The sequence below is a fragment of the Pinus tabuliformis genome, chromosome J, assembly GCF_031772625.1.
Source record: "Pinus tabuliformis cultivar Carrire ecotype Pingquan chromosome J, CPIR1, whole genome shotgun sequence".
Lineage (NCBI taxonomy): Eukaryota > Viridiplantae > Streptophyta > Pinopsida > Pinales > Pinaceae > Pinus > Pinus tabuliformis.
Genome location: NC_142295.1, coordinates 606,875,882 through 606,896,186, shown reverse-complemented (window position 1 = coordinate 606,896,186; position 20,305 = coordinate 606,875,882).

Here is a 20,305-nt window from a genome sequence, read left to right as displayed (position 1 = left end):
ATTTCAACAGGATGATGGTACCAAATTCATGAAGCAAGGACAACTGATGCTTCAATTACTGCAAAATTCTTCAGAAAACAAAACTGCCTACAGTTTTCCATATATATATATATATATGAAGTATTGAGATCATTAGAAAACTGCGGGCAATTCTGTTCTTCTGATGATGATCCATGAGGGTGGATCAAAACATAGAGATTTATAAAAAACTCGAATGTAGTTTCCTTATCTATTTTTCATTGGAATGCATAAGTTATGTACAATAACTACGAATTTGAAACTATAAAAAGATACAACACAAGATATTATGTCTTTCAAGTTGGTATCATAGTAATCATTTTTTTAATATACTTATAAACATTATATAGGAAAAAATGCGCAATTAAGAAAATGATATGTTTCTAAATGACATCGCATATTCTATTTGAGGGCATTTATGCCCCACTCAAAGACAAAAGGTCAATAAAATCTTGGTTCCTACTTCTCTCTCAAATTTTTTGTCAGTGTGCACTTTGACCCTCCATTCTAGGAAGAAAGGCATCAGCTACCTTTTGCGAGACTGACCACCTCAGGTGAAAGTAGATGAGTAGGTCTTGCCCCAGTCTGGTCTGAATTGCCTTATTGAAAGCTTTTGTCCTCTAGTTCTGTGCAATTCATTATTGTATCTCTATTATAGTTGGAAATCACTTGAGTTTTGACAACAGGATCATTTGGATATTTTTTACTTCTTATGAGTTTACCTAATAGGTTGAACCATAGTGACTAGTTTAATAGTCTATATGAGGTGGAGTGGTGCTCATAGTGATGTGATACATGTCAAAATAAGGTATATTATCATAGCATCACAAACTTCATAAAAATCATATGTGTTCCTAAATAATAGTGCAAATGCAATGTGAGTCTTAGGGGGAAGCTTAATTGTTGATCGAAATAATGTGAGTCTGTGGTAACTAAGAAATCCAAGCTTTAAATCCCCTCTGTTGTGACCTGATTCACAGAAAGGAGGACATGGCATAGACCCCAGAGGTTTATTGGTAGCCCCATGCCACGTGTGCTGCCAAGTTCCTCTGTGTTAAAAACAATAGTGCAAATGCAATGTAATGAGATTCCTAGATAGACAACATTTTTATATAACAACGAATATATGTTGAAAAAATACGCAATTTAAATATTCATTATTAAGATGTTATGTGCATAAGTAAAATCAGACCATAAAATATGTTAATAAAAACAACATAAATCTTAAAAGCTAAGTTTAATCCAACCTGGCAAGTGGACACGGTAGCATGAACATGAAAGAAACTTGATTCACATAAAATTCACATAAAATACACTTCAATATTGTAACCAATTTGATGTGCCACTGCAAACTACTAAAAAGCCTTAATTAACTTAGCTTCAACTATGTAGGCAAATTTTTTTGACTAATGATAAATAGAAGATAATTAAATAGAACTAACCTCTCTAGCTTGTTGTTCTTCACGCTCAGCCAATATATTCTCTAATCTCTTTTTCTCTCTTTCCAGTCTCTTCAAAATTCCTCTCATTCCTTTATTGTAGCTTTACGCCTCTGCAACCATTTGTTCCTCCCTCATTTTCCTCTATAGTTGTTCATGCCTCTCCACCTTGGCATCCTCCGAATCAAATCCTAAAGTTGAATTTGTATCTGTGTCTCACATTTATCAGTTTCTGATGAACTGCCATGGAAATCATCTAATTCAACTTTGGCTCTTTCTTGGCCTTCCTTGGTGCATCTTTTCATGTCCACAACTTGCAACTCTAAAACTTCTGCAACAAACATACTTCTTTCTTTACCATGTACACTGCCCCATAGTATGTAAGTGATTTCTTTCTTACTTTTCTCAAGAGATGCACTGCAGGAGTCTTCCCCTTTCCTGCTGACTGTCACATTTTTCTGAGTTAACATTAATCATTTGAAGTTCCCAAGCTTCATATTTTCCTCCATTTTAACCATGGCGGCTAGCTTCTTTTAAAGTCACTGTTTCAGGGAAACTAGTGTCGATTTGAACTGCTAGTCCCACTAAGATGGGTAGCTATCTTAGAAAAAAACAATGAAAGCTTTTCAAGAGTTCCTTTAAGTGTGATATATGGAAGAGAAGAAAAGAGGACCAACCTGGATCTTCCGCTTTGATCCTAGCTTGATTTCTCCTTTCCTTGATAGACTTTGTCACTCCTCTCCTACTTATCTCGCTTCAAAGAGTACCCGTAGAGTCAAAGTAACAACAAACTATCAAAGCATATCTATCTAAAACATCATAAACAATGTGGAATTAGAAACACATTGACCATACAATTGCATTCATAAACAATAAGATTCACAAATACAAGATCATATGGAGGAAAACTCAAAGAACTTTATTAATAGTAATGTAAGAGAGGATTACAACCTCGCTGTCTAATCCATCATCATCCTCCCAGTTGTAGAAGCCCTCTTCACCTCATGAACAAGAAAATCACCCAACAATGCAATGTCTCTTCTCAACAAACCAACAACACTTCCTTACAAAATAAAAAATTCTAGCCCCTAATATCTCTCAGTTGAGGGATCCATTTGTAGATGTCTTGAAAGGGTGTGAGTCAGCTCTAGGTTTTTGATTAGTGTCATTCCACTAATATTTCTTGGTTCCACTTGGAGATTTCATGATCTCTTACTAATCCCTAGGCGAATTCAAAGAGGAAAGTGTCATAAGAGAAGTTTCTAGAAGATTCCATGGTCATCCACCTTGCAAACTATCTCTGCCATTTGTCTATTCTCGCTAATCGCACCCCACAGAAGGCCATTTGAGTATGCATCGCACCTGGCCAGTTAGGCAATTAGTATGCATCGCACCTTGCCCATGGAGTAGTCTGTATGGTCCAGTTTTGGCCAGTTCTGAGTAGTTTTTCATGTGGAACTTCTGGGAAATGATGTAATTAGTCGACCATGATCCTTTAGGGTGTGAACCAACACTTTTAGGGACTTAAGGAGCCCTTATTTTATGGACATATGAGTTTTGCGTTGCAGTGCCAAAATATGTCTATAATAGCTGCCCCCTAAAGCATGAGGTCGTAAATCTTCTGATGTCAGGTGAAATGCTTTATTTATGAGGATCCGAGGTATTCGAACCGGAAGGTGACCTGTATAAGATACAATATAATACATCATCATTATATTATTTTCATGATCTAGCTGAGGCGAGCATTCCCATGCTCAGTTTTATAAATTCATTTTCATCTACATAGGACAGACAATCGTCTGCTGTTGCAGACTTGTGATTCTTCGCATGAAGAGTCATCTTCCCTGGATAGATGACTATCTGTGCAACTTCTGTGTACAATTGATGTCTTTATTTTCCTGAATATATCGTAGCCTAGATGGATGAAACTAGATATGGGGTCTTCAAAATTCGTGCAATCTTCGCCCGATGTACAAGTCGATCCATGTGAAAAGATGTTCTAAAGTCGAACATGGAAAGAAATCTCCTAATTACCAGCCAATGATGTAAGATGTTAACAGATGCGAGAGGAATCACCGATAATGATGATGACCCTCAAGGTACTACAATACAATTCACGTGGTGTGAATATATGAGCTGATGTCGAACACCACACAAAGTCTTTCGGTCGAAGGTCATTGATGTAAACCTGTCGCTGGAAGTGAGAAACTTGCCATTGAGGCATGCAAGCTTCAAAGTACTGAAAGGGTTGTTTCTAAGTCAACTTCTTGGATAATGAGCTGATGTCGAAAAGAAGTGACCTGTCGTAGGAGGGCCTTGATGTATCCCACATCTACGATGCGAAACGGAGCAAATGATTTTTGTGGAGGTGAAAACGATCTGATGATATAAGGTTCAGGAATGACGGTCATGAAAAATGAAGCGTGGATGTAATGCAGTGGATGAGGCGTTTGCTGGATGGTGACTTATCTGAATGACTTCTCTTGAACATATTGGTGACACTAATATGGACTGGTAGCATTAACCCCATGGATGGCACGGTGGACCAATGGTGACAGTGAACGGAAACCCAACTCAACTCAATCACGGTGATGGAGTGAAAGTGTCATGTTCAAGAGCAACTTGCTACCAATAGAGTTCTTCAACTTTTCTTCCCATTTTTCCCCAGACATTGCTGACCAATACCTCTTTATTTTTTACAAGCTTGAGGAGGATAACATATGCTTGGTCTATAATTTTCCCTTCGGGCAAACCTGTTGCTTTGTGTTTAGCGAGCCTAGTGTTAGTGAGACTCATTCTTGTCTGGGTGGACAAGTTTGTCGCTATTGTTTTAATGAGTTTAACGACAAAGATAACTCAGTCCTTTTCTTGTTTAGAGAGTCTGAAAATGGACGAAAAGGAGACTCCAACAGTCCTTTTTCGTGGCATAATCCCTTAATTTTGAAAAAGTGTAAAATAATACGAAAGGGATGACTTTTCGATAGTTTAACGAGCCGACAAAGACAAGCGCTCGATCCTTTTTTTTAATAATCCCTCAAGTCCAAAAATATTAAAATATATGAGAGGGATAGCGTTCCACTTACTTTAATGAGCTGGGAAGGCTAATAGCTCGACGATCTGTTTATATTTAATGAGTCTAAAAAGAGTTTAAAAGAGGCTCGTTTTTTAGGAACGAGTGATATTTCTGGGTAGCAGCTGGTTCCAGGTAAGTTTGGAACTTCTCAAAACATGGCAGTGGGAAGAGGGTGGCAATCAGAATCACTCGTCACAGATGTTCCTCAAAAGGGTAAACAATCAGGTGGAAGCGTATGGTCGGCCAAATGAAATGGAGGTGACGGAAGGAACAAAACCAAAGTTCAAAAGGGCAGATAGCAAAGCGATCAAAAAGGTTATTTACTAGAGGCGGGTTTATTTTTTAATGAGCTTGAACCTTGTGCCAACATGTGCTCAGTGTGGGTTGATTTTTTAACAAGGTTGAAACTTGCGGGAACATTGCCCTTGATATTGGTCAATGATATTCAATTTATTGTTTAACACGTTAGATTCTTTTCTCGTTCATTCAACCTGCTCAATTGCTCCATCAAATTGATTATAAATACACATATATATGCTTGAAAAATGGATTAAAAACTAACATTTTACTTGAAGTACGTGAATAGTAACATAAAAAGTAGTTTTACCCCTCATTTTTACCATTGCATTTCAAATTTGGGATTTGGAGCTCTGGAGTGGTTTCCTGCCTTAAACTTCATCAGCTAATTTCGGGAGATCCGGTGGATTATTCTCCACGCTGTCAGGACCAAGTAGGAGCTAACCCTAAGCTCTTCATTTTCATTCCATTCTTTTTTGATTTTGAGCAAGTTTTCCCCTTTTTCTGAGCCCCTGGGGTTCTAAGAAAATGTTCTCCCATCATCGCACCTGCCTTATATAGAAAGGTGCGATGCATACTAAGCTGTGCACTGGCCAATCAGTATGCATCTCACCTAGTCCAAAGGCAGGGTGCGATGGGCGCAGAAGGGAAACTTTTCATAGTGATTTCTCATGAAATTTTTGCCTGTTTTTGCTCAAATTTGGATCCTAATTCATCTTTTGTCTGTGACTCAGATATATGTTGGATCAAGATGGTTGTCACATGGTGTGAACATGAGCATGAAGAAGAAGACATGATTTCCTTACATGACAAGGTACCATCACTGCATTGCGAAACTGTGGTTTGCTCGAATTCTTCCATATATATAGCATGAGGCAATAAATTAGCTTGTTGCAATATTTCCTCGATGCATGGGATCCGATCAACCAGGTGTTCCATGTTAGAGGTAAATCCATCCCACTGACAGTCGAGGACATCTACTTTTTGACGGGGTTATCGAGGCATGGTGCCCCTCTTTCATTATCGAGATCTGCCCGTGGGGGTGAATCGGTGAGAGATTATATCTGTTAGCTTTGTAGAGATTGATCTCAGCCTAGTAGAGATGGCAAGATCAATATCTAGGACGTCAATGATCGGTCTCTGAGGACCATTTTATTCACCTTTGCTAGATTGGTTGGTAGCGCAACTCTTCATTTGGAGAATAGATCTTATGTACAGTATGCTTTAGAATGCCTGGAACCAAGGGTATTCAACTGGTGTGATGCAGTACTTCTGGTGATAAAAGAACAACTCTCTAAGGTAAAGAATGGAAGATCCAAGAACTTTGGATACGGTTCCATTTTGATTGCCTTTTCCTTAGAGAGGATTCCACTGATGCAGCCATAGCATATTTCACTAGGATTGCCAGCACCGAGGGAACCCATGATGCAGAGATGGGTCGATCTCATGGCTAGACATGCTGGTCAGCCACATATTACTTTCTCTGATGCCTTCTTTGAGTTGTTCGACTGTCAAGAGATGGTCTTCTCAGAGTATCCATATGTCGGGATGGACTTTTGAGGTGACCTAGATTTGGCGTTGCCGGCTGGCGACCAGTGGGGGGTGATAGGTAAAAATTTTGACCATATATTTGTTTCTTAGTTTTATAATGTTTTTTGTGATTTATCAAGACTAATTTAACTCATGTACTTATGCAGATGTTGGGCCAGTGAGACTAGCGGTGCACCCAAGGGCGACAACTGGTGTCCCAGCAGGAGAAGTTGTAGGGAGGGCTGTCCTTCGTGATTTGGACATGGTAGAGACCTTAGTAGTTTTGCAGGATCATATCAAGGGTCTTTCCCTTGGTATCCAGGATGTGAGGATTGACGAGTTATCTCTGAGGCTACAGTGCCATACTACTGGCGTTTCGAGTCGATGGACTAGGTTCCTGCGTATGATCGCATAGGCGGTGACATGTTATCACCAACGTCATTAGTATAGGATGCTTTTCTGCATTTACTTTTGAGTTTCTTGGTCGCATGACCTATTTTTCCTTGTACACAAAACATTATGTGAAACTATAAATAGTTATATATATTTTATTTTCGGAGTTTATTTTGGTTAAGTTATATGATCCAGATGCAAGTGTTGATGTAAAATGATTTTCTTTACAAATGTTGCAAATGTCTGTCTAACACATAATTCACTAATGAATCAGTTAAAGTGTTTAAGTTTCTGGAAATGTGTTGATATTGAATGGAAGAAAACTGCCTTTCCAAGATCTTGACTCTTAGGAACATACGATAGATAGCTGGGTTTCGAACTGAATAGATGCAAGTAAGTTGTAGAATGACGAGTTGCGAATCTAGCCTAACAATAAGTCAGTGTATGCCATGCGAAATGGTATCAGAGAGAAGCTCTATCAACGAGCTGTACTCAACGATGTTGTTCGTTGATTGACCAATACATATCCCCCTGAAACTGACTAACTCGCCGCTTGGATCAAAGATGGCCCAGGCTACAGAAGATAGGTTTCGCATTCTATGACTAGCTCCGTCGACGTACCCAATGAATGTTTCCAAAAAGTCCAACATCTGCAATAAATGCAAAGTAGATTACTTAACAAAAATGACAACTCTTGACAAAAACAAAAATGAAACAAAAGCATTTAAAGAGATAACTACACTTGATCAAGCATAGTATTTCTTAAGGTACAACCCATTCCGAGGTTGTGAAAGTGGAATTCCATCATAATCTACCAGCTCGAAGGCTCCTTTTGCTAATACTCGCTTAAAAATGTAGGGGCCCATCCATAATGATTGGAACTTACCTTCTCCCAATTTATCAGAGTCATGATCATAGAGTAAGACTAGGTCACCTTCGGAGAAGACACGAGGCTTGAAATTTTTGTCAAATTGTGCTTTGACATGTTTCTTATGCGTTTCATTAGCCAGCGCGGTGTCACGACGGGTTTCATCCAATCGGATTAGTTCCAAGAAACGAGCCTCTTCCTCTAAAGTTTCAGGGAGTAGATCGATTGCGAGCTTTAGAGATGAAATCTCACATTGAATTGGTAAGACAGCTTCCATGCCGTACACCAACTGAAAGGGCGTAAACCCAGTCGCATTTCTCACTGAGGTTCTATATGCCCATACAAATGAGTACAGGATTAAATGCTAATCCCATTTATGGGCTCCAATCATTCTCTGCAGCATGCGCTTGAGGACTTTGTTGATCGCTTCAACTTTTTCATTAGCCTGCGGATAATATGGAGTAGAACTATCGTGGGACAATCCTAATTTGGTAGTCAATTCAACCATCATGTGATTACGAAAATGTGCTCCATGATCTGTGACTATAGCCTGTGGAACACCAAACCTAGATACTACATGATTGAAAAAGAAAAGAGCAGTCGTTTCGCCGCTGTTGTTTAATGTACGCATCACCTTGGCCCATTTTGTAAAATAGTCAACAGTGACTATGATATACCCATGCTCCCCAGCCGAGGTGGGGTTACATGTCATGAAATATATGCCCCATTTGGCGAATGGCCCAACAATAACTACTGGATGCAGCAGTGTGGGTAGTAATCCGGTTTTGCGATCAAAAATTTGACAAGCATGGCAACTTCTTACTGCTATAATGCAATCTTTGAAGATAGTAGGCCAGAAGTAGCCAGCTTGCAAGATTTTCTGTGCAGTAGCGTAGCCAGATAGATGCCCCCCACATGTGCCTGAATGACAGTCATTCAAGAATTTTTTGGCCTCCTCATGCATGAGGCACCTTCGCAGAACTGTATCGCCACCACGATGGTAAAGTGTATCACCGACGATCATGTAGTCTTTTGCTTGGTATCGAGTACGTTGCTGTTTTGAGCGAGAGGTGTTGGGCCTAAAGGTTTGGGTTTGGAGATAGATTAGTATCTCCGTACCACAGGTCACTTGATGATATTAGAAACAATGTTTCATCCACGATCAATGCTTGAGATGTTAAATCGTTGGACGACGATGGGAGGTCGCAAAGTAACTCCGCGAAAACCAGAGATTTCTTTGATTTGGATTTGGTGAATTCCAGATCAAACTGTTGCAAAATGGATATCCATTTTGAATACTTGCCCCCTAGCAATTGACGCGACATGATGTAGGTCATAGGGTTGCAATTTGACAAGATGGTAGTTTTGCGAAAGAGTATATAGTGTCGAAATCTTTGTACTGCTTAGACAGCTGCCAAAGCCAGCTTTTCAACGTAGGAGTACTTACTTTTCGTATCATTTAAGTTGCAGCTTAAATAATAGATAGGATGTTCCATTCCATTTTCTTCTTGTACTAAAACCATTGTGATGGTTGTATCTATGGCAGCGAGATACAAGTTAAAGTCTTTTTGATAATCAGGAGCATACATTAATGATGCTTTTACTAGGGAACTTTTCAAAGCATCAAAGTAAGCTTGCGCAACCTGATCCTAGTTGAAGGGAACTTCTTTTTTCAAAGGACGTGTATAACCTTTAGCAAGTTCAACATAATTTGGAATGAACCTCCTTAGAAAGGTTGCTTTCCCTTGGAGTTTCTGAATCTGAAGCAAATTTGAAGGTGGAGGCATGTCGATGATTGCCTAAACCTTACATGGGTCGAGTCAAATTCTGTCTTTAGAAACTACGAAACCAAGCAACCGAGCAGAACACACATTTGTGTGGATTGAGTCGTATCTTGTACTGTCAGCAACGTAGAAATATAGCTCTCAGATTTTGCGGATGATCAGTCCACTTTCGTGAATGAGCCGGTAAATCATCGAGATATGGTTGAACGATGTGTTTGATGTCATGGAAGGCGTAGTTCATTGCCCTTTGAAATGTTTCCCCTGCGTTCTTCAAACTGAAAGGTAGTTTGTGGTACGCGAATATGCCCCATGGACATATAAATACAGTCTTCGAATCGTCCTGTGGGTGGATATTGATTTGATTGTATCCAGAAAATCCATCCATAAATGAAAAGACTTTGCATCCAGCACATTCATCAATTATCTGGTCGATGAAGGGTGTAGGATAGTTGTCCTTCGGACAAGCCTGATTTACATCCCTGTAATCGACGTACACTCTAATCGTTCCTTGCTTTTTCATCATAGGAACGATATTCGATACCTAATCAGTGAGAGGAACAAGGTCAATGAAACCAACACACAAAATTTTTTCAACTTCTGCTTTAATGGAAGAAGCTTTCTTCAGGTGAACCGGTCGAAGCCGTTGTCTTACTGGTTTGACATAAGGATACATCTTGATTTCATGTTCAATGATGCTTGTGTCAATGCCTGGCATTTCTTTATATGACCAAGAAAAGACATCTCCGAATTCGCGAAAGAAAGCGCAATATATTTCCAGTTCTGAAGGAGAACAAGATTTTCCAACATGTATATTCTCTAGAACATCTGGTTTGGTCAAGATATTAATGGCAATAGTTTCTTCAATATTGGACAGATTTCATTTTGAATCCACTGTATTTACAGTATTTGATAGAAAATAAAAAACTGAAGGATGATTAAGGTCGTTAGAGTAATCCTCGTTGTTATCTTGAGGCCGGGAACAATGGTGGTGATCTTCCCATGGTGTTTCTCCTATCATCATTGACTGAATGATTCCTTCGTCTGTAGAATGTACATGTGACCAAGGATCAGAAGGGGTACCATACTCTAGAGACCTATCTATCCAAATGCTTGCCGAGCGTTGATTTGGGTTTGCCACCCATGCCAAGAATATTGATTGCTACAACAATTCTATAGGGCTTGGGGGCAATACCTGGTGATGATCCATGCTAAAAAAATGTTCGGGATTCTTCGTAATCTTTAACGATGTAGAAGATATCATGTGACAGGTTTCCATTGTGGCCACTTCCACTAGATTACTCAGAGGTGGAAGGGAAAAAGTGCCCATTAAAGAAGGGTATTTTAGGAGACCTACTTTGATATTTTGAAGTGATTAATAGTTTCCATGGATCAACGGAATGGTTCCGGTAACTTGAGAACTGTTGGGGAGGAAGGTGAGTTGGTCAACGATTATGATTCCGCCTTGAAAGGGGAATGCAATCTTTCTAAAATATGTTGACACAATAGTAGCCATAGCATAAATCCAGGGCTTGCCCAGTAGGATGTAGTAGTCAAGGTTTCCATCAATGACCTCGACTTCAATTTCTACTGTCTTGCCCCCCAGTTCGACTTGCAAGTTACTTAATATCCCATATGGCATGTAAGTTCTTCCATCGAATGCTTTCAATGTTGTTGATGATCGTGACAAGGGTGGAGAGCCTAACGTTTTCCAGCAACTCATTGACATAATACAGGTAGATGCTCCCTCATCAATTATTGTTCGATGAATAGTTTTGTTGAGGGCTTTTACCTGTATGAGGAAAGTGAGCTGTGCTGGTAACTGAGGTTTGTATCCTTTATGATTAAAGGCCACTAGATTGGAATCCGCTGGATCAATCCCACTATTAGGGTCCCACCCTAACCCCCTTATTCATGTAGTAGGATCGAGTCATAGTTATAGTTAAGTAAGGAGTCAATAAAGCCCATATTAATAATTGTAAGTGGTTAACCCGCAATTAATGATGGGACCACAGTTAGTTGCAAATGGGCCATGTATTAGATAGATGGTATTAATTAGAACCATGGTATTGATCCATGGTGTTGCATGTATGAGTCATATATAAAGGATAGAGACTCCCTGCGAGGAGCATCGTGTCTTATTTTGTAATCGAGCTCTGCTCTATTGGAGGTTGCCCCCTCGAAGAGGCAAGTGAACATTGCTTTCTGAATAATAAAATACTTGTTGTTGTTTCTCACTATTTTAAGTTCTGGGTATATTTCTTCGCATATTCTGTATTCCAGTATCGTCTTGCAGGTTAAGAGCATAACAAGTGGTATCAGAGCTCTTTCCAGGGCCGGTGGGATCTCCATTTCTTATCAATTTTTTTTGGCTAGAGACGTGTTCCGGCGTCTTTAAACCACGGGATCTGTCGTTGAGCGCATAAACTTGCGGATTTGGGGAGGCATGCATGCAGGAAATACAAGAGGTGGTCACACTTGTTGGACTCCCTTGTAGCCCCTGTGGGTACCCCTTCGAGTAGTAGCACATTAGACAGAACCACGCACGGACTGTCTTCCAAGTACCCGCTGGGTATATCGGAAGCCCCCTAGCTCCTTTGAAACCTCGCCATAGATAAACTGTCGACCGTCTTGCTGCTACAGTACATCGAGAACAACACTCAGAGAGATTACTTACCCATACAATAGGGTAGTCTGGTTGTACGGCTAAGGGTACGGTTGATCCTCCTTAGTTAGAGCCCTGAAACATTGGGCCGAGTACTATTGTCAGACCCTTATGTATATTGCGATCTGTAGCACCTGACACTCCTCGAGACCATAATTCCCTTTTCTATCTTGGGATCACGCATAATCTCTGCCAGATTAGATCTCACAAGTGGGGTTGTAGCAGCAGCAGCAGACATCAGTCCCGCAGTTCCGAGTTAGTAGACTAGCCTTTCTGATCCATCAGATCCATAGCAGTAGCCAGTGCCGCCGCTTAGAGCTATCCGATCAGCCATTTAGATATCTCAGATCCACTAGATCTGAGTAGTTGTGTGGTGTTCCTATTTCGGGGCGTGATTTTCGGAGGACTTTTGGCAGCATTGACATTTTTGGGATTTGGCTACTGCAGTATGCCTAAGAAAGGAGTAAAACTCTGTTAGGAGTTTTCAAAAAAAAAAAAAAGGTCTGAGACCCCTCGGGGCGCTTATTGGTGATCTAGCAAAAAAGTCTGAGACCCCCCGGGGCGCTTATTAGTGATCTAGCCCATAAGAATCAGGACGACGAGCTGAGCAAGGTGGTACCATTCAATTTTCAGTGAAAATAAATTCGGACGGTCCCAAATTTCAAGTACATAGGATCGGTGCATGGTAGATACTAGAGCTCAAACTATGGCCAATGAGAAGATCAACAAACTTGAACAATCCTTGCAAGCCATCCAATCTCAGCTTGACAGAATAATTGACACACTCTTTAAAGGCAAGGAGGAAGCCTGCGAGGAGGTGGATATTGGCAATGGACACAGTGAGGGTGAGTCTAGCCACTCTCTTCACCTCTAGGGCACCCACCAACAATCTCGTCTGCGACCTCCCAAGCTGGATATGCATAAATTTGATGGTACTCACCCGGCCGCATGGATAGCACAAATGGAGCAGTATTTCAATCTGAATATCATCTTATATAATGAGACTTAGCTTATGGTGGGGAGCATGTACTTGGACAATGCAAGATGGCAATGGTGGGAATGGCATCAACGTTGCAATGGAAGTTTTCTGGCTTGGGCCACCTTCAAAAAAGCTCTTACAAAGTGCTTTGACCAGGAATCTTCTTTTTTGGGTCGTCTCACTAAGCTCCGACAAACTGGCACAGTGGATGAATATGTTACAGCCTTTTAAGCCTTAGCTTTCCGCACTAGGGATCTCTCAGATGCGTTCTACATAGAATGTTTTATCAGCGGTCTTAAAGAGGCCATACAAGCCAACGTCTGACTACACCACCCTCCCACATGGTCGGAGGCTTGCAAGGTAGCTCGTAACGTGGAACGTGCATTAGCAGCCCAGTCCATTTGTCCAAATTTCACCGCCAAGGGTCGCCCCCCACAGGCTCACAGCACGACTCAAACACTTAAGGTTCAAAAGGTGTCACCTGCAGAAATGACCGAAAGAAGAAAATAGGGATTATGTTGCTACTGTGATGAAAAATACTCCCCAGGTCATAAATGCAAGGAGCCTAAATTTTTTCAAATTGATGCCACTGATTATAGCTCATCGGAGGAAGCCCCACCACTTGAGGAATCGGAGGAGGTAGAAGAAGACAACCAGAAGGACAATGTCCCTGACGAACCAGTTATTTCGCTGCAAGCTTTGGCAGGGATTTCTTCACCTCAAACTCTCAAAATCAGAGGTTTTATTAAACATCACCCAGTAGTAGTCTTGATTGATAGTGGAAGTACACATAATTTCATCCATCAAAAAGTCGCGGAAGTAGTGCATTGTTTTGTACAAGCAGTTTCTAACTTCCAAGTCCAAATTGCGGATGGGGGAACAATGAAATGTGAAGGCCGTTGTGAAAATGTCAAACTTCAAATGGGGGATTATCAATTGAAGACCCACATGTTTGCCATACACATGGGGGGGTACGACATTGTCCTCGGTGCTGAATGGCTTCACACTCTTGGGCCAATCACAATGGATTTTCAGGAGTTATATATGAGCTTTAAGCAGAACAACTCCACATATACCCTCCGTGGACTCCAGGCGGGAGCTCCCTCTATCATCAGCTCACATAGGATGGAAAAATTTCTAAAAAAGGGTCATCGTGGAGTTATCGCTCAATTTAATGCCATCCAGGCCGTCGAACCCAATTCTCTGCCGATTCATCCTGAGATGCAAGAGATTTTAAATCACCATCTGCCAGTCTTTGACAAGCCTCATGAGCTTCCACCCTCGCGAGGGAAACATGATCATAGCATCACCTTGGTTCTAGGGGCCCAACCACCAAATGTGCACCCATACAGATATCCATTCACCCAAAAGAATGAAATATAAAAAATAATCAAGGAACTTTTGGAAGCAGGTGTCATTCGTCCCAACATTAGTCCTTATTCATCACCGGTGGTCATGGTGCTCAAGAAAGATGGGGAATGGCAGATGTGTCCAAACTTTAGGGCCCTCAATAAGTTGACAATCAAAGATAAATTTCCCATCCCGGTTGTTGATGATTTGTTGGATGAACTCAATGGGGCTCAATTCTTCACTAAGTTGGATCTTCGCTCAGGCTACCACCAAATTCGCATGAAGGAAGTTGACATTCCAAAGACTGCTTTCAGAACTCATGAGGGCCATTATGAGTTCCTGGTCATGCCATTCGGTCTTTGTAATGCCCCATCTACTTTTCAAAGCCTTATGAACCACCTTCTCAAACCATATCTCAGGAAATTTGTCCTTGTCTTCTTCGATGACATCCTCATCTATAGTTACACTTGGGCCGCACATCTTCAGCATGTAGATCTGCTCTTGCAACTACTCCACAAGCATAAATTATTTGTTAAGATGTCCAAATGTTCTTTTGGCATGGAAGAAGTTGAGTATTTGGGCCACATTGTGGGGCGTGAAGGTGTCAATGTGGACCCCAAAAAGATCCATGCAATGCAGGATTGGCCTCAACCTAAGACCTTGAAGAGCCTGAGAGGATTTTTGGGTCTCACAGGCTATTATCGCAAATTTTTCTACAATTATGGCTGCATTGCGAAGCCCCTCACTCAACTCCTCAAGAAAAATTCATTCTTTTGGAATGATGATGCACAACAAGAATTTACAGCTCTAAAAAATGCCATGTGTTCCACTCTAGTCTTAACACTACCTGATTTCACCAAATCTTTTGTCATTGAATGTGATGCTTCAGGTACGGGTATTGGGGTAGTCTTAATGCAGGAAGGTTGACCCTTGGCCTTCACAAGACAACAACTAAGTGGGAGGAATCTGGGACAATCTACCTATGCGAAGGAAATGATGGCCATTTTACATGCAGTACATACCTGGCGACCTTACTTACTGGGGCAACGTTTCCAAATCTGCACAGACCATCACAGTCTTAAATATTTTTTGGAGCAACGCCTATCCTCCCCACAACAAAATAAATGGCTCGCCAAAATTTTGGGATATGATTATGAGATCATTTACAAGAAAGGGTGCGAAAATAGTGTAGGAGATGCATTATCTTGCCAATTTGAGGAGGAAAGTACCCTGCTCACAATTTCCCTTCCCATTCCAGAATGGATTGAAGAGGCTCACACGGAATGGTTTTCAAATCTCGGGCTCTCCCAACTCATTACTCAATTGCAGGCAGATCCAAATTCCACCAAGGGCTACTCGTGGCAGGATGAGATTCTTCGCTACAGGGACAAAGTCGTAATATCACCAACATCCACCCTCAAAAGCCACATTTTGGCAGAATTGCACTCATCCCCCATTGCAGGACATTCATGCTTTCAGAAGACATATGCTCGCACTAGAAGATCATTTTTTTGGATAGGCATGAAAAAAGACATCCTTACTTTTGTAGCGGAATGTGATGTCTGTCAACACCACAAAGGGGAGACAGTCAAAGTACCAGGCACATTACAACCGTTGCCCATTCCGGCATCTATATGGACGGAGGTTTCTATGGATTTCATTACAGGTCTTCCAAAGTTGGGAAACAAGCAGTCATCATGGTGGTTGTGGATCGACTTTCTAAGTATGCTCATTTCTGCGCCCTACCCCACCCGTTTACACTGACTTTGGTCGCTCAATCTTTCATGGATCAGATCTTCAAATTGCATGGCATGCCCACTTCTATTGTGTCTGATCGTGACCCGATCTTCACCAGTAAATTTTGGCAGAAACTCTTCAAGCTACAAGGCACCCAACTAAAACTCAATACTTCCTATCATCCACAAACGGATGGTCAAACTGAGGCCGTCAAAAAATGTCTGGAAACCTACCTTATGTGTTTCACTTCAGAAAAGCAACATCTATGGGTACAGTGGTTGCCTCTAGCTGAATGGTGGTATAACACCAACTATCATGCCACCACCAAAGTGACTCCCTATGAAGCAGTTTATGGTCAACTCCCTCCTTCGCCTACTTCTTATATCAAGGGGTGCTCCAAGGTACAAGCAGTGGATCAACTCCTATAAAACCGCACAACCATGCTTGCCCATCTTAGAGAGAATCTTCATCAAGTTCAAAACCGCGTGAAGCAACATGTAGATCAACATTGCTTAGAGCGCCAATTTCAAGAAGGGGATTAGGTATTTTTGAGGTTGCAACCATATAAGCAAACTTAACTCAAAGAAAAGGGTTTTCATAAACTATCTCCAAAACTCTATGAACCATATCAAGTACTTCAGCGCATTGGAGAAGTGGCCTACAAGCTAGCTTTGCCACCCACTGCAAAAATCCATCCAGTTTTCCATGTCTCATGCCTCAAGAAAGTGATTGGGAACAATTGCAGAATTCAAACCAGTCTACCTGAATTGGATGAAGAAGGGTCAATCTGGCTCCAACCTGAACAGGTCCTAGACACACAAGAACGGCACCTGCATGGCTACATGATCAAGGAAGTCCTCGTCAAGTGGAAAGACACCTCTCCGGAAGATGCAACCTGGGAACCAGCCACTATTCTTCAACAGTTTCCGCAGCTTCAGCCTTGAGGACAAGGCTATTCTTAAGGGGGAGGGCATGTTAGGGTCCTACCCTAACCCCCTTATTCATGTAGTAGGATCGAGTCATAGTTATAATTAAGTAAGGAGTCAATAAAGCCCATATTAATAATTGTAAGTGGTTAACCCGCAATTAATGACGGGACCACAGTTAGTTGCAAATGGGCCATGGTATTAGATAGATGGTATTAATAAGAACCATGGTATTGATCCATGGTATTGCATGTATGAGTCATATATAAAGGATAGAGACTCCCTACGAGGAGCATGGTGTCTTATTTTGTAATCGAGCTCTGCTCTATTGGAGGTTTCCCCCTCGAAGAGGCAAGTGAACATTTCTTTCTGAATAATAAAATACTTGCTGTTGTTTCTCACTATTCTAAGTTCTGGGTATATTTCTTCACATATTCTGTATTCCAGTATCGTCTTGCAGGTTAAGAGAATAACACCCACCTATCGCTGATAACAAAGCTTGTTTTTGGGATGGGCAATTTTGTGGTACTTCAAGTGTTGACATGGCGGATGGCGATTGGGTCAGATCCTCCATTATATTATAATTCTGTGTTGCTCGAGCATGAGGAATAAATGTCGATTTATGTACTACTCCCTTAGGTGGTTTTATTGTTAATTCAGGAATGATTGGTGGAAAAACTTATGAAGAAGTTGTTGTCGAACTGCTTGGTTGATCTGTAGCCTTGCCATTCGACGATTGTGGATTTCCACAATCCTTATTCCTTGTAGGTATCAAAGCATTATTTTTCTGTTTTGAGATGGATAGCATAAGAACTTGGGATGGGGAAGCATGATCACTAACAACCAGGTTAGTTTCTAGATTTGGAAACGGATCAGTCAATACTGCTGAGGTATTTGAAATCTTTTTGAAAAACTTCTTGACTTCAGCTTGATGTGGACAATCTTTTGTGTAATGGTCCTCATCGCATATGAAGCATGGCCGATTAGGTTTCTTTTTTCCAGTAGGGTTTCCAGAAGGTTTCTCAGGAGTCGAATCCTCCTATTTCTTCTTTTTGTTTGTTCCTTCCTTCTTGCCTCCTGGTTGCTTAACATTTTTGCCTTTGTTAGTTGACATGGCATTGACCTCCGAGGCGAGAGGTTCCTCATCTGCGTTTTGACTAGAAACCATACGGGCTTTCTTAGATGTAGCCTTTGCGGTTTTCGTGCTTGTCGTACCTATCATGCCATTGTTGGAAATACTGAGAGGGGTGGTGAATCAGTATTTCTTTTTCCCACTATTGTTTTACCAGTTAAAACATATATATTCAGAACACAATATGAACAACAAGAATAAATGCTTTTATTAATATAACTGTGCAATAAAATAAATACAATATATATATGGTCACAATCGGTTGCGAAGCTCCAACTTGGACTTTGGTGAGGCTCCAAACTCCAGAGCACCAACTCTATTTTCCCGAGACACCAATCTTGGACTTAAGAGCACCAACTCCCAAGGACTTCAATCCTTCCTGCATTTGAGGCACTAACCCCAAGTACTCCAATCCAATCTCACTTCTGAGGCACCAACCTCAAGGACTCCCATCCTTCTCACTTCTGAGGCACTAGCCTCAAGGACTCCCATCCTTCTCACTTTTAAGGCTCCAACCCCAAGGACTCCAATCCTTCTGCTCTCATAACTCTTCTCTGCTGAGTTCTGTCTATTTACAGCTTCATTGTAGTCTCCAAACTATAGTATCAATGACAACCATGTCTTCTTATGGATGAGTCTTCACAGCTCTGCACACTGCCCACGCATAGTCTCCAATAGCCTTTTCTACTGCTGCTGCCTCTATAACCTCCGTTGCTTCTGCAGCCTCTACAGCCTCCGCTGCTTTTACTACCTCACACTCTGGTTCTTCACCCCCACAGCAGCTCCAACAGTGTTCAACAGCCGCAACAGTGTTCACTAGCAAATTCAAACAATGCTCCACCACCTCTGCTGCTTCTGCTACCTCATATTCTGGTTTGTTTTCAACAACCATCACACACATGCAGTCCTCTATTTACTGTTTTATGCATACCTGTCTTTGTCCATTCATTTCCTCTTTCTCGCTGGCTCTTCGGCTTCCTTCTCGCCTGCTTCAGCTTCCTCACTTGTTGGCTTGTTTGTCGCTGTAGCTTCCTCTGTCCATTCGTTTTCACAGGACACGTTGAATCAATGAGCAAGGATCGAGTCATCCGTAGAGAACACAAGTTCAAAAACTTGTAACAGCGCTGCTTTGCCAATAATTGTGGGCATACACAGGGATGGCATTTTTTATCGGACAGCCACGTCCTTATCATAATCATAATCGCCATGATTTGGTTTCTCAAGCTATCGGGACTGTTCCTTACAGTATTTTTGCCTCCATACTTAAGAATCGGAGCCACCCTTTTATCACCGCTTTTATGTCTATCGAAAGCTTTCCTTAGGCTATGTGCCTTCTATAAACCTTGGACTTACTTAGAATCAGAGCCACCTTTTTATCGGCGCTTTTAATCACCCATCGGAAGCCACCGCCCAACCGCGTGTTAACTATCGGGCTAAGCTTTAAAGCCCCACGGAAATGCACATATACAAATATATGGCCAACACTATAAAACCCCGCGGTCACATATATTTTAATACACGGGAACCCATGTAATTCTGCTCAATATGAACATTCGCGGATTTCAAATCTTATCCATCTGCCTTTATAATTATCGGCGGGTCCGGATTTCGGCGATCCCAATTAATCCCTTAACTCTGACCTCCGACGCCCTTGCGGACCCGATATGCCGATTACATCCCTTCCTAAAATGACTTCGGGTCCGGGATGTCGGGGTTTTCGCGGCCTCTTGCGATGCGATAGTTCTGCGGACCCGACGACCCTCTATACTCTGCTTCTTAATGATTTCGGGTCCGGCTTTTCGGCAGGTTCGCATCGGCAGTTTTGTAATACAAAGGGTCTGCGGACCTGACGCTCCTTTAGGTTCTGTTTTATAATATTTCGGCTCCAATTATCGGCGATGTCACATATCACTTCCTCTGAAATGATACAAGTCCTCCGCGGACCCGATATGCTTTCTATTTTGCTTGATAAGAGTTTCGGCTCCGGGTCCTTCGGCGATTTCGCTGATCGCTACCTCCGAAATGATACAAGTCCTCCGCGGACTCGATATTCTTTCTATTTTGCTTGATAAGAGTTTCGGCTTCGGGTCCTTTGGCGATTTCGCTGATCGCTACCT